The 7,744-nt window shown below is 42.4% G+C and overlaps 1 long non-coding RNA gene across 1 annotated transcript; it reads right to left on the bottom strand.

Moving 5' to 3' along the window:
• Positions 1-34: 34 nt before the first annotated feature.
• Positions 35-1,099, bottom strand: LOC146584949 (uncharacterized). Its single transcript, XR_014898096.1, has 3 exons — positions 988-1,099; positions 829-896; positions 35-480 (listed from the first exon to the last, which is right to left on the bottom strand). It is a non-coding gene; the product is annotated as an uncharacterized LOC146584949 (long non-coding RNA).
• Positions 1,100-7,744: the final 6,645 nt, after the last annotated feature.

The following is a 7,744-nucleotide window of genomic DNA, read 5'->3' as shown; positions in this document are numbered from 1 at the left end:
GGGGGGGGGGCGGTGGTAATAGCGGGACGTTTTAGTGGAATCCGGTTTAAGACCCTCACTTGCAATTCGTTCACCGTCACAATTTTGGACCTCTGGTACCTACCTGCTTCGGTTCAGATTGAGCTCAAGAAAGACTGCAGCAAGGCAGGAATGAACTGAGAGAAAATATCTGTTTCAACATGTGGGAGTATATACATCAGGAAAGGGAGATGGTATCTTTCATCCTACATATGTTTATACGTGCACAAATAAGGCATACTGGTGACATTTTAATTTCCTATACTTTGTCTGTATAAACACGCACACACACACACACACACACACATATAAAATAAATACAAACACATGCACAAAAATAGCATATGGAGAGAACCTACTCTGCTGGGCGGCTGAGGATCTCTCCATGAGGGTCTCATCCTCCATGAGTTGAAGAGCTCTCCTTTCCATGAGGATCTCTCCATCAACTCCCAATGCATAAAGCTATTAAAAAAAAGCCATAACCTAGTCTTTGTTTTTTAGTAGAAGAGCTTTAAACAACTATGTAGAATAGAAAAGCCTATAAAATATAAGATAAATTTTTAGGGGAAAACCACTTGTAAAAGTTGGCAACAGCATAACAAACCCCCTAAACACACTGAAAGGCTTGCAGGACTTGAGTGCAATAAAATTTCACCATTCCTATGTTGCCTTTTTTTTCTCCCCTCTCTTAAGGCTGCTTTCCAAAGACTCACAACCTGTGATGATTTTTTTTTAACTTGTAATCATCAAAAATGATTTCTGGAGAAGCCCACAGTGCTTTGCAAACAAGCAGATGTAAGGGTGGCAAACCTGATATATCTTCCAGCAGAAACAATGCTTCCCTCTCAATCAAATCTTCGCCAGAGGAGTGGAGTTCACTGTATCAAGAGATTTGTAGAATTTGTAGAATTCTGGATTAATCTTATCTGGAGAGTACACCCTGTCTCCCCCTTCTTTCTTTGTACTCACAACTGTTCTCTCAACTTCTTTGCCTCACAGCTGCAGCACTAATAATTTATCTGCCCAGGCACCTCCCTCGTACTAGTCGAGCTTCAAGGAGGGAACTCTTCGCCTGCGTGCRATACAGGCAGCACACCAACATGGGCTGTGCGAGCGAATTTCCACTTCTTGTTGGTCACGAGTTCACGCGCCTTGTAAAGCTGCTGGGCAGCGTAGCTAGATAAAGGAGAGATTAAAAAGAAAAAAAAAAGAAAAAAAACCCTTTGAGATGAGGCCAGATAATCTTTAATCTAAGACAAATTTGTGCCGCTCTGTTAGGGTAAGTTTGCGCTAAAACAGATCTAGCTGGCCTCAGGAGAATTGCTGCAAGCGTTGCCTCCGTGGTGTTGGAAGGCAGAGGGAGGTTGCTTGCTGCCATCTCACGGTGCATGTGTTGCGATAAACAGGATGAGTGTGAAGGCATTCTGGTATCTGCAGTTGCAGCTGCTGTAGCAGCCCACTGGAAATGCTGAAAGTTGGCACAAGTTGCAGCAGCCTCTAAACTACTCAAATTTGTGCCAGAAGACTGTTTAGCAGAGCACAGGTCAGGATTTAGGAGAGCAGAGAGGTGTCTGAGTTGTGCTCTSTGCTTGTACGTGAGAGCAAAGATTGGGGCCAAACTATATTATCACACAAATATACGAACTGAATTCACTCACATCTGGAAGTAGCAGCCAGCCAAATATATTCAGTATCAAACATTTGGAATGGGATAGTTTCCTCTGAGTCTTTGTGACCCAGGCTACTAGTGATAAAAGGAAATTCACTGTATGTGAGCTAAAAGCTATTTCAGTGCCAAATCCCCACCCTACCACCCCCCCGCCCCTTCTCCACTCCTGCTGCCTGGCCTGATGCGAAGGGCATGCCGCGCAGAGCTGAGCTTCCWCATTCGTGTTTCCGTTGTGCTGTTCACCTCAATGATTTTCTTCCCTTTCCCTTTGCACCTCTCACMAAGGCTGAGGGACATCCTGCATGCAAACACACACAACTTGCCGACCGCTGCTGAGCAGACATCGACACCTACCCCCATCGCTCCTCTGGCCAGGCAGGACTCCAGCAAACTCCCTCTCAGGGGACTGAGGGACTGTGAACGTAAATATAGGTGTCTAGYGCATGTTGCACCTGCTAGGGTCTGTACACATCTGCACAAGGCTGGTACCTTAGGCAGAGATTTTATGAGAGACCCATGGCCTTTCCGCAATCACAGCCAGAGACGAGGAGAGACACCTTAGGTATCTAAAGAGATGCCAGAGGTAGGCAAACTTCTGGCTTCTCTGTTTGCCTCTTAATTGCTGGGGTAAATTGGAGGAACTGTACTGCTTTCACAGAAGATTTGGGACACTGTAGTTTTTGTTCATTTTCATTCATTTCACCACATTAAACAAGACCCAAACCCAGTGCAAAGGCAGGTGAGCTCGTCAGGCATTCCCAACTGGAAGAAGCTGACCAATTAAATAAGTTTCATTAAAATCACAGTTTTCAGTCAGAAAATGGCAATTATTGAGAACATTTTCTCATTGTTCAGTAGAAATTCAGAAATATTAACAATATCAGAAAGGCACCCATCCCCCAAGCAGTGCTTCTTTTTAAATACTAATCTTAAAACACGTGGTTTGGCTTTGATCTGAAGATTTGCCTTTCTTTCTTTTACTGTTTCCAAACCAAATACTTATTGAAATTTGCGCTGTAAAAGGTCCTACATTATGACATTTTGTTCTCTTTTTAGAGAAAAATATTCTGCTCTATAGCACTRCTACCAGTCAAGCCCAATGGCTTAACAAGGATCTCCTCACATTGTRCTACACTGGTGATATGTAAACCACTTTAAAGTGAGGCCTGCAGACAGCTTCCAGCAGTGTAGGTGGAGATAATTTGTAAGTTCTGGCTTAAGTGCATTCGCACACTGGTTGTCGGACATCCAGCAGCAGCTCAGCAACACTTCATTGCTTTAGGGCTGGCTGCAAAAACCCTGCTGATGCCAGCGTCGCATCTCCTGAGAGGCCACAGCAGCAGGGCGAGGAAGAAGGCAGCGCAAGGTGGGAGGGGAGAGAAAGATGCAGCTCGAGRTGTCCCACTGGGTGAAGAGAGAGGGTACGAGGGTCTCCTCACCCCCGTGTGCTGGAGCAAGGAGAGTGGAGGATGCAAAGGGCTGGGGATATTCTTGGTCTTGGTTTGATGCAGTGAGGAAGAGCAGTAGAATGTGGGATCCTAGACTGAATGTGGTGACGGGGGAGGAAGAAGCCATGTCTCCTCTTGCCCATAGAGATGACCTGCCACTGCACCAAAAGCTGCCGCTGCCAGGGATCACGATGGTTGCCGCTTGGACCTCTCCCCACAAGCAAACTACATTTAGAACCACTGCTTTAAAAAGAAAATGGCCATACCCTAAACCTTCTTAATTCATCCTCTTAATGGAAGAGAAATAAACTACAATCAGTTTCTCAAGGGGCAAAAGAGATAATTCATTCATCTGCTTGCACCCATCAAAAARCATGCTTTGGTAGAAACCATGTATTCATACAGTAATTAACACAATGATCAGTCCTTAATAAGCAATTTCTGCTGGAGAATCCAAATAGCTTTATAAACACTGTCCCTGTATTAAAGTGGGTCAACTGCRATGCAGAGCAGCCCCTTTGGAAATTCCAGCCTAAGCGATTTGCCCCAAGGTCACACAGTGAGTCAGTATGTGTGGTGGGAACACAGCCAGGCTATCCTGACTCTCTGTTTCCTATCCTAACCACTGGACTACTCACAGGATATTTGATCATACAAATCCCATTGCACAATATCTTGTCAGCAATGTTTTGCCATGAAAAATTGTCATCCCCAACAGTGTATAGGATGCCTTGAAGATAGAAACTGTAAACCCAAACWGTTCTATATATTCAGTGCTAGAGATCCCACGGTCAGATCGCACTACAATCAAATATTTGTGGTGAAAGGACCAAGATGAAATGATGCAGTCATAATAAAATGGCCATTAAAGACCAGATGTATGCACCTGGAAAATGAGACACACTGCATTAAGTATCAGGCCCCAAGTATTCTATTTCCTATTTGGGGTCAGATCTAAAGTTGAATGAGATCACTTCTCATGCTAAGATTCTTYTCTCTCTTAAAAATTAATGTAGAAAATAAACAATGCAAGCCAGGTATTCATGTATGTCCACCCAACCTGAAGAAAAATATGTGACTTTTGTATATAGAAACTCAGGCAGTAAAATAAATATGTTCATACATCTGAAAGATTTTTGTCGCTGTAGATGAAACTGCCCCTAGCATGTTGAAATTAGTGAATTATAGTGAGCTACATATTCAGTTATATATTCTTTTAACAAGAGTAGTCTCTCAGCACTTGCACACTCAAATATCCCACTGAAATGAGGGGCTGCTATGGGTACTCTCCAAGCATGTTCAGCTTTATAAAATATTACATATCTAAAATTAAATATATAATTAAAATTGCCATTTTTATTCCATGAGAAAGTAAGAATACAGAGAATTAGTTAACAACAAAATACAGTTTTCTCCTTGATCCGGCAACAAATATATACAACTGGCATTTGGAAAACATTTCCTTTGGAATTCTATACAAAGACTGAACTTGCTGGAAACTTTGCAATGGGATGTCCATTAACTGAGTTTATAATCTATCACCTTTCCATTACAGTGTCTTTAACTGGAACACAAGACCAAGAAAAATACCATTTTGTCTTAAAAATAGCCACAATCTCCCTCAGAAGCAGATTACACTGAGATACAACAGACTCTCTGGATGGGGAAAATGTTCCTCATTTCCGCATGGTCATATACTGTTAGCATTATTTACACCATGGGACTTCCTAGATACTCCAAGAAGTACAGTTCATTGTGTTAAGTTCTGTGGAAACATGTCATGAAAAAATAGYACCTGCCTACAAATATAAGCTTTATACTTACACTGTGCTCTTCTGTGCTATTTTGACAGTGCAAATCTATTCCAGCTGCCATTTTCCAACGCATTCGAAATRCTGTAGGGGCTCCAGGGTACATGAAAAACAGGCTCCTCAGTGTGTAATGTGCCTTTTAATTGTGATGTGTTACCATAGATGGGAAAATGGAGCAGCCAGCCAGTCATGTTTTTGCCTTCTTTCTAGCTACCACTGCACTTCTCATCTTGTGGCTGATTACACTCCAGAAAGTGGGTGTAGGGTACTGCAGGATCAGACCTTTGCACATATTTGTGCCTACGGAAGCACTTAACAGCTTTGTTACCCGGTGGCCCAAACTACAAGTCCCATTTTTTCATTCAGCAAATGCAGTTCATAATGAAAGGTAAAAACAGCCCTTGTGGAAATCCGGTGACTGCTTATGCTGCAGCTGACTCCCTTGATAGAAAAGAAATGGGAGACTTCTCTTGTGGGAGAGGAACCTCTCAACATGCTGGGAAGATGAGGAGCTGCCAGCTCTGAGGGAAAAGGTCTGAGGCAAGTGCTGATATTTTAGTGCTGACTTCTGTGTCACTAAAAACCTCAGGAAATGAGCATGCATGGACACTAGTCGCAGCAGCAGAATGCTTCCATGCAGCGCACAATTTCTAGATGAGCTTGCTTCTTTACCAAGCTACCAGCTCCATTTCAAACACAGGACACAAGTACTTTCCTTTTACTGCCTTTTTACCTCCTTGGGTGTAAAGCTCCAATGGATGGTAGCAAAAGCCTAAATAACAGAAGGCCTCCAGAAGGAAATAGCCTGTCATTCAGGTGCAAATACTCTTGAGCACTAACACTGAAGCATAGCCATGCCAGCTGTCTGTGGCCAAAGCTAACTTTACATCCAGCCACTCATGAGAACTTGCTCCTCATTCTCTTTATACTTGCATTGTCAACATCTGAAAACCTCTCTACCAAGACAATAACCTAGCTCCTACTGAGATCAGATAGGTCAAGCTGGCAATGAGATCACCTTTTAGATGTCAGTGATTGCTAGATCTGCTAAATAAGAGCCAGGAAGGTTATGAAGTGGCAAAAGCTGACCTTCAGCCATCTTCAGAGATGAGGATGAAGCCTGGAGGGGCAGCGAAGTATCACTGCCTCCCTGTTCACAGAAGGATTCCCCCAGATTCCTCCTGGAAAAGGGGATGGTATATTCAAGAAGTTTGCTGTTTTCTCCCAAGTGGGATATTCTTGAGTTATATCTTGTACAAAGATAAATTAATAGATTCAGTGGGCAGCCTACCTGCATCTGAGTCCCTTTCCTTGAGCCTACAGGTCTTCTGAAGAAATTTTTCTTCAAGGAAAAGATTCATACTTTCAATAGGATCTTGGGAGAGGGTATTTACAGATAGCTACTTTAAAAAATGACATTTGTTTGGCAATATCCTTTAGGGGAAAAGCTCCGCTGACTTGAAGGATGCAACCTTCCTTCCCACAAGCTCCCTGAACAGGACTATGATGGAGAGCTGCATTGCGATTGCACCTCCCTCTCTTTTGGCATTGATAGAAGATCCTAAAAGTCAGAGAAATTCACAGGGGCAGCCAGCTGCTCTCCAGAATAAATGCTGGCTACCAGTCTTACTGCAAGGGAACCTCAGTTATGAGATCTCAGTTCTTCTTAAATGGGAACTGACAAAAACTCACGAGCAGGACCAAAACCTTGAACAGTCCCCTTGGGTAAATAAGAATCCGGATACTTTGATGTGTGTGTCCATCCTGTCCAGGCTGAGTTACTATACTTATTATAACAGTCTGAATCCAGATGCAAATACATCTGTTCCCTGTAATGGAACGGATTAGCATGGGTCCTCATTTTCTGTTTCACTCTCTGCTTCCAGCCTTTGTTTTCAGCAAGGCTGAAAGACTGACTTAAGACCGACTTGAGTCATATCACCACTGTCACATCACCAACCTTGATTCACCCAATTCAGCTGTGCTCTACTGAAACAGCACAGCTTAGAAAGCCTCACTTGACTCAGGGAAACAAAATACTTTTTGTTTATGAAAGGGGATTCAAATGAACTTTCAGAGATAGGTTTAAGTAGGTTTAAACATGACTAATGTTAGGGCATGTGGCAAAAACTTCATCTTGATAAAGCATTTTTTCTCATAAATAGCATAACAATGATATAGGTGATTTCATATATATGCATGTATATACGTGTGTGTGTGTGTGTAAGTATGTGCATATGTATATATGTATATATATTTTCCATTGTCTTGATCAGAGACAGAAAATCTCTCCTAGCTGTCCACATGAAGTAGATAGATCTGATTTATCTCAGGAGCATTTCAGCACCCTAGTAAGGAATTCTAAAAAACCCCTAAGAAAATCTCTGTCTACAGTAGGGAATAGAGTCATTTCATTTACACTCAGCCAGTGCTGGCTCTGAGTTTGCTGCAAGTGTGGACAAAAATAAATATACTGAACATTTACAATACACATGGCTAAAAGTCAGTTGAGGGCAAGTAAGTCAAAAAAAGTTGACATGCCTTCTTCTAATGGACTGGGGCAAATCTCACCTGTATATGCACATTTCATTGTTAATCGAGTCCTTCGTTTGGTTCCTTCATTGAGAACGACCTGCTTTGCCGTCATTTTTTTCGCTCCCTGAAACAAAGGGTTTGTGTAACAGCTACACAGAACAGCTGCTTGGGCTATGCATAGGCCAGTTTACATTAGACTGGTTTTTCTTGAGAAAGTCATAGTTTAAACAAATGGTTATGTCTATTTTAATCATTTTTGTCTT

Source organism: Rhea americana, unplaced genomic scaffold (assembly GCF_003343005.1).
Source record: "Rhea americana isolate MKP2758 unplaced genomic scaffold, rheAme1 scaffold_88, whole genome shotgun sequence".
Lineage (NCBI taxonomy): Eukaryota > Metazoa > Chordata > Aves > Rheiformes > Rheidae > Rhea > Rhea americana.
The sequence above is the reverse complement of the archived record's forward strand: the minus strand, read 5'-3'. Positions and strand labels throughout refer to the sequence as shown.